Source organism: Mirounga angustirostris, unplaced genomic scaffold (assembly GCF_029215605.1).
Source record: "Mirounga angustirostris isolate CCGP_5_RB_7025 unplaced genomic scaffold, mMirAng1.0.hap1 SCAF_4, whole genome shotgun sequence".
NCBI classification, from domain to species: Eukaryota; Metazoa; Chordata; class Mammalia; order Carnivora; family Phocidae; genus Mirounga; species Mirounga angustirostris.
In genome coordinates this window covers 62,705,402-62,711,963 of record NW_026991712.1, presented here as the reverse complement: position 1 = coordinate 62,711,963, position 6,562 = coordinate 62,705,402, and the positions used below count along the sequence as shown (strand labels likewise).

Below are 6,562 nucleotides of genomic sequence, written 5' to 3'. Positions count from 1 at the left end.
GGAACATACTTGTATTACTTGGTAATCCTTAAAATGTGCTTTTTATTTGTTAAAAATAGAAAATATTTGTCATGTGAAATACAGGTTTCATTTCAGGTATGAATCAAAGAATCTTCCAGTTTGCTCCTTCTTAATCTTTTTTCTTTCTTTTCTTTTTTTCTTTTCAAGATTACTTAAAAAAAAAAAAGCAGTCTTAGTTCACAAAAAAATTGAAAGGAATATACAGAGGGGCGCCTGGGTGGCTTGGTCATTAAGCGTCTGCCTTCGGCTCAGGTCCTGATCCCAGGGTCCTGGGATCGAGCCCCACATCGGGCTCCCTGCTCGGGGGGGGGCCTGCTTCTCCCTCTCCCACTCCCCCTGCTTGTGTTCCCTCTCTCTCTGTGTCTCTGTCAAATAAAATCTTAAAAAAAAAAAAAAGGAATATACAGAGACTTCACACACGCATATTGTTACATCCATAGTCTCCCCCATTATCAGTACCATTTGCCAGGATGGTACAATTGTTACCACGGATGAACCAATATTGACACATCGTAATTAACAAAAGTCCATAGTTTACTGTACATTTCACTCTTGGTATTATACATTTTAGTGTTTGGACAAATGTATCATGACATTCTTTCATCATTTTAATATAATAAAGAGTATTTTCACTGCCCCCAAAATCCTCTGTGCTCTGCCCATTTATCACTCCCCTCAGTCCCACCCCTGGCAACCACCAATCTTTTTATTGTATCCATAGTTTTACCTTTTCCAGAATGTCATATAATTGGAATCATACACTATGTACCCTCTTCAGATTGGCTTCTTTTGTTAGTAATATGCTTTAAGGCTCCTCCATGTCCTTTCGTGGCTTTATAGCTCATTTCTTTTTAGAGCTGAAAACATTCCATTTTCTGGATGTACCACAGTTTATCCACTTACTAAAAGACATCATGGTTGCTTCCAACTTCTGACAATTAGAAATAAATCTATATGAACACCTACGTGCAGGTTTTCGTGTGGATATAAATATTCATCTTATCTGGGTAAATATCAAGTGCAATTGCTGGATCATCTGATAACAGTACATTTAGTTTTGTAAGAAACTGTCAAAGTGTCTTCCAAAGTGGTTGTACCATTTTGCATTTCCACTAGCAATAAGTGAGAGTTCCTGTTGCTCTACTCACCGGCATATACTGTTGCAGGGTCCCAGATTTGGCCGTTCTAATAAGTATGTGGTGATATCTCCCTGGTGTTTCAATTTACATTTCCCTGATGACATACAATGTGGAGCATCATCCTTAATGTTTTAAATACATACGTACATATAGTTCTGGTTTTAGTTCAGACAGACCTCAGTTTTGTTATTATTGTTGTCATTGTTATTTTATTTTATTTATTTATTTATTTTTTTAAAGATTTTATTTATTTATTTGAGAGCGAGAGAATGAGAGACAGAGAGCATGAGAGGGAGGAGGGTCAGAGGGAGAAGCAGACTCCCCGCCGAGCAGGGAGCCCGATGTGGGACTCGATCCCGGGACTCCAGGATCATGACCTGAGCTGAAGGCAGTCGCTTAACCAACTGAGCCACCCAGGCGCCCCGTCATTGTTATTTTATTTTTAAAATCAGCTAAATGTTAGACTTTAAGTACAGTAAAAATTCACACTTGTATTTTTTTAAACATGATATTCAATATTTCCCAATATATAATTTCTCTAGTCTGGCAAAGACTAGAGAAAGCACATAGTACCTTCATAAAGTGTGCAAACAAGGAATTGACATTGAAGAAACTGGATAGATGCCTTCTTTCCTTTAAAAATATTACATTAAAGGGCGCCTGGGTGGCTCAGTTGGTTAAGCGACTGCCTTCGGCTCAGGTCATGATCCTGGAGTCCCTGGATCGAGTCCCGCATCAGGCTCCCTGCTCAGCGGGGGGTCTGCTTCTCCCTCTAACCTTCTTCCCGCTCGTGCTCTCTGTCTCTCATTCTCTCTCTCAAATAAATAAATAAAATCTTTAAAAAAAATAAATAAAAACAAAAATAAATAAAAATATTACATTAAAAAATTACATCAAATACATTTGATAGTCAGATAATAATGTACAATTATATTGTTAGTCATTGAACACTAGTAAATAATGTTTCCTTTTTTTAAGATTTTATTTATTTATTTGAGAGAGAGAGACAGACAGAGAGAGCAGGAGCGGGAGGGGAGGAGCAGAGGAAGAGGGACAAGCAGACTCTTCAGTGAGCAGGGAGCCCGACACGAGACTCGATCCTAAGATCCTGAGATCATGACCTGAGCTGAAGGCAGATGCTTAACCGACTGAGCCACCCAGATGCCCAAATAATCTGTTTCTAAACATCTCTCTGACTCATTATATCAGTGACCAGACAATATCTAGCACCTAATAGTAGGTATTAAATAACATTTTTTTTGAATGAATGAATGGATGGGTGAGTGAATAAATTACTATAAAACACGTACGTTTTGCAATTGGAAGTTATTCAATATTTATTACTGATACACTTAAAATTTATAAAAATAAAAACTCTTTTTAAAATGCTTGACAGAATAAATTTATTGATCTAGAACTTAAAGACAAATATTTAGAAAAAAACTGTATCGCCTGACTTTCTATGGCCTCTTTTCAATATCCTTACTTTTTTAAAAAAATAGTAACAGGGGAAGAAAAGAAAAAAACAGCCTTTTAACCAGCTCCCAAGAATAGCATTAACATAATTAACATAGTATATGTCTTTAAACAAATACAATTCAAATGAAAGCCTGTTATAGGTTCTTTTCTAATTGTGCTTATGCTTGAGAATACTACAGAGTGAAGCCTTTTACTGTAATTTATTGTTTTTCATATTTTTAAAAAATTAAAATTAATAGGGGCACCTGGGTGGCACAGTCAGTTAAGTGTCCCACTCTGGTTTCTGCTCAGGTCGTGATCTCAGGGTCATGAGATCAAGCCTCGTGTGGGACTCCCTCCTCAGTGGGGAGTCTGCTTGAAATTCTCTCTCCCTCTCCTACCCATCCCTCTGATCTCTCTCTCCCTCAAATAAATAAATCTTTACAAAAATTAAAATTAATAAAGTTGGACCTATTATTCTTGACATTTGATAAATAAGCTTATTAAAGGGGAGTTTCTTTTCTAACAAGCAGTATCATTCCTTATTTGATAGTACCTCATTTTTGTAAGAGACTTCACAAGAAAGAATTCAAATTTTACAACTCCGTTCGTGAGGAGAAACTAGGTTGATTCCTAAAGTATATTTTGCTGATTTCATTACATACTTTCCAATAAAAGCGCTTTCCATATAGCATCTCAATTGATACATTTCTAATTTTTTTATTTATATTTGTTGACATGGTATTTTATGTTTTCCCCAAGTTTGGTCATTAAGGAAATGAACTACTTTTTCATTATAATTACACATGAGAAACTGATTTACTGTGACTTTTAGGTCTAAAGGCTGATTTGAGTTGAATCATTTCAGAGAAGCATTTCTCTAACTAATTGGGTAATTTATATTGTTCTAATAAACTATAATCATATTTTTGGTTGTCTTCAGCGGTGTTTATTTTAATAACTATTGCATGTACTTTTTCCTATAGTACATGTCCCATTTCTTCATTAACAAAAAGGAGAGGATGACAATTATCTTTTCATGATGTTAGAGAAGTAACCATCCATTCATGCCTGGTACATTGTCTGGCACAAAGTCAATGATGCTGTTTATTATAATAAGTAAAAATTGTCCAATATACTTCAGATTTACAGATGCTGTCACTAAGATACAGCAGAAAGAAAAGAACTTTCTTTTCTTTTACAGAAAATAAAGTAAAGGGGATTTTGGGATATAGTATTTTCACTACATGAGCACCTGCGCTGGTGCATTAAATATTATCTTTTTGTTTGCTCTTAACCTCAACCCTTTGAGGTAACTGTATGAGCCAAGATAGGATGGATGTAGCATGCAGCCCACCCAATATCCCAGTGGTTTATTTTATTTTATTTTTTTAAAGATTTTATTTATTTATTTGACAGAGAGAGAGCACAGAGGGTGAGTGAGAGAGAGAAGCAGGCACCCCGCTGAGCAGGGAGCCCGATGTGGGACTCGATCCCAGGACCCTGGGATCATGACCCGAGCCGAAGGCAGACGCTTAACGACTGAGCCACCCAGGCGCCCATCCCAGTGGTTTATTATGATGGATGTTTCTTTTTCATTCACCTCACAGTTCACCGCGGGTCCCCCAGGAAACACTACTCCACTCAGACATCCTAAGAACCAAGCCGTTTTTGTAGAGTGGTTCTATCCTCTTCTAAGGCTTCAGAGTCCTCAAATTGGGTTTCTGTTTCCAGGGAGAGGATAAGGAAGAGAAGGCCAGATTGAAGAAAAGATCAATCTTAGGGTCAAGGTTAAAACAGTAATTGTATGATGTTATAACCTTGCTCTTTCTTAAATTATACTATTTATTTATCTCTGTGTCCCTACCATTTCACATTAAGCATTTGTTTATTGAATTATTTATTCAACAAATTATCCCCTATTGACTCGCACAATATGTTAGCTGAATGAATTAAATATTGAATTTACTAACATAAGTAGTCACTGCTTACCTATAGATATTATCCAGAAAAATAAGAATCTAAAACAGAATCTCTATTGACAACTTCCTCCATATTAGTTTTACTCTACGGTTCTACAAATTTAGTGTCATAATATAATTTAATTGTGCTAGGATTTATCTGTTATTTGAAATTAGGATTACTTTATTTCCAACGAAAGTGAAAATACAAAAAAATATTGGGTTATTCTCTATTTTGTGTTTTTCTAACTAAACAAAAAAGAGAAAGCTAGTCTTCATTTAGACTTAAACCTTAAAAACAAATTATTTCTAATCAAATGTCTCTTCTGCCACCTAGGAAAGATTTAAACGGCAAGATTTCTGATTCTTAGTGGTAATTATGAAATCCAAAAAACTTCTTCCTTAAAAAGAGTAGAACTGATAGAGTAGGGTATTAGATACAAAGCACAGAAGAGAAACTGAACTGGAGGTGAAAAATTGAGATTATAAATTTATGAATTACTTATAAAACCAAGAAATCAGGCCCTATTAGCCTATAAGTAGGTTTAGAATAAGAATAACCAAAGAGGAGCCTGGGTGGCTCAGTCAGTTAAGCATCTGCCTTCAGCTCAGGTCATGATCCCAGGGTCCTGGGATCGAGCCCCACATCGGGCTCTCTGCTCAGCAGGGAGTCTGCTTCTACCTCTCATTCACCCTCTGTGCTCTCTCTCTCAAATAAATAAATAAATAAATAAAATCTTCTAAAAAAAAAAAAAAAGAATAACCAGAACCCTAGAGAACATCAATGTTTATTGTGCCAATAAATGTCTTCTGAAGTAACCGTATTTTAAATGAATGCCAACATTTTAAGAATATTTGGAGCCCGTGGTTCTCCTATTTATTGGGCTTAATGCCCTAAAATTTCTATTTAAAAAAAAAAAACAACTTACCTGGACTCTTATTCTGCTGTATTTTTCAATTATCAAAGCAAAGTTGCGAGATGTCCAAAATTTCTTTCTTGTTGACTCATTGAGAATGAGCTTGTTTTTCACTGCAGGTAGTTTGATTTTTCATTACTAATAGCCTTCTTTTAAAACCGTTGGTATTTTGTTGGTTTTGAATTGTTCTAAATGATCTGTGAAACTAAAGCAAAACTTGGACAACTGCATACCCTCATAGGACAAAACTGGATATAAGAAAGAATGGCTTTCCACTAGATACTTTGGGCCAGTTCTGCTTTTGAGAATGCATTCTCAATGAGAATGCACACAGAATGTGTGCCACTGAATCCAGTTAACTAAGGAGAGAATTATACAAAGCAGTAGGCAAGAAAGTTTAATTATTAAAGTTAACCTGAGAATTATAAAATCACTGAGGGAAAGCTGAGAACAATAAACAAAATAGCAAGTCCTGTACATTCATTTCTTTGGTTTTTAGTTACAGTTGGTCATGTTGGCTCCGGCAGAACATAAACTAAAATTAGAACCATACAGAGAGGGCGTCTGGGTGGCTCAGTTGGTTAAGCGACTGCCTTCGGCTCAGGTCATGATCCTGGAGTCCCGGGATCGAGTCCCGCATCAGGCTCCCTGCCCGGCAGGGAGTCTGCTTCTCCCTCTCCCACTCCCCATTTGTGTTCCCTCTCTCGCTGTGTCTTTCTCTGTCAAATAAATAAATAAAATCTTAAAAAAAAAAAAAAAGAACCGTACAGAGAAGGTTCACGTGGCCCCTGCATGATGATGACACGTAAATTCATGAAACATTCCATATTTAGTTAGTCATATACTTTTCAAATTATGTATATGATATATGTAGACATTATACATTTAATTATTTCTTTTACTTATATATTTTTTTGCAAAATGCATAGCACATTCAGAAAGGACTTGGCAGAGTATTTGTCACAGAGGAAGAACAGATCAATCTTTGTTGCTTTTCGTTAAGCTCTTGGCATGCATTGTCTCGTTCCGTACTCACCACCCTATGAGTACATGCTACTAGGTGCTG

General features: G+C 36.3%; 1 pseudogene; it reads left to right on the top strand.

Moving 5' to 3' along the window:
• Positions 1 to 6,231: 6,231 nt before the first annotated feature.
• On the top strand, positions 6,232 to 6,329 carry LOC123860678 (U6 spliceosomal RNA; annotated as a pseudogene).
• Positions 6,330 to 6,562: the final 233 nt, after the last annotated feature.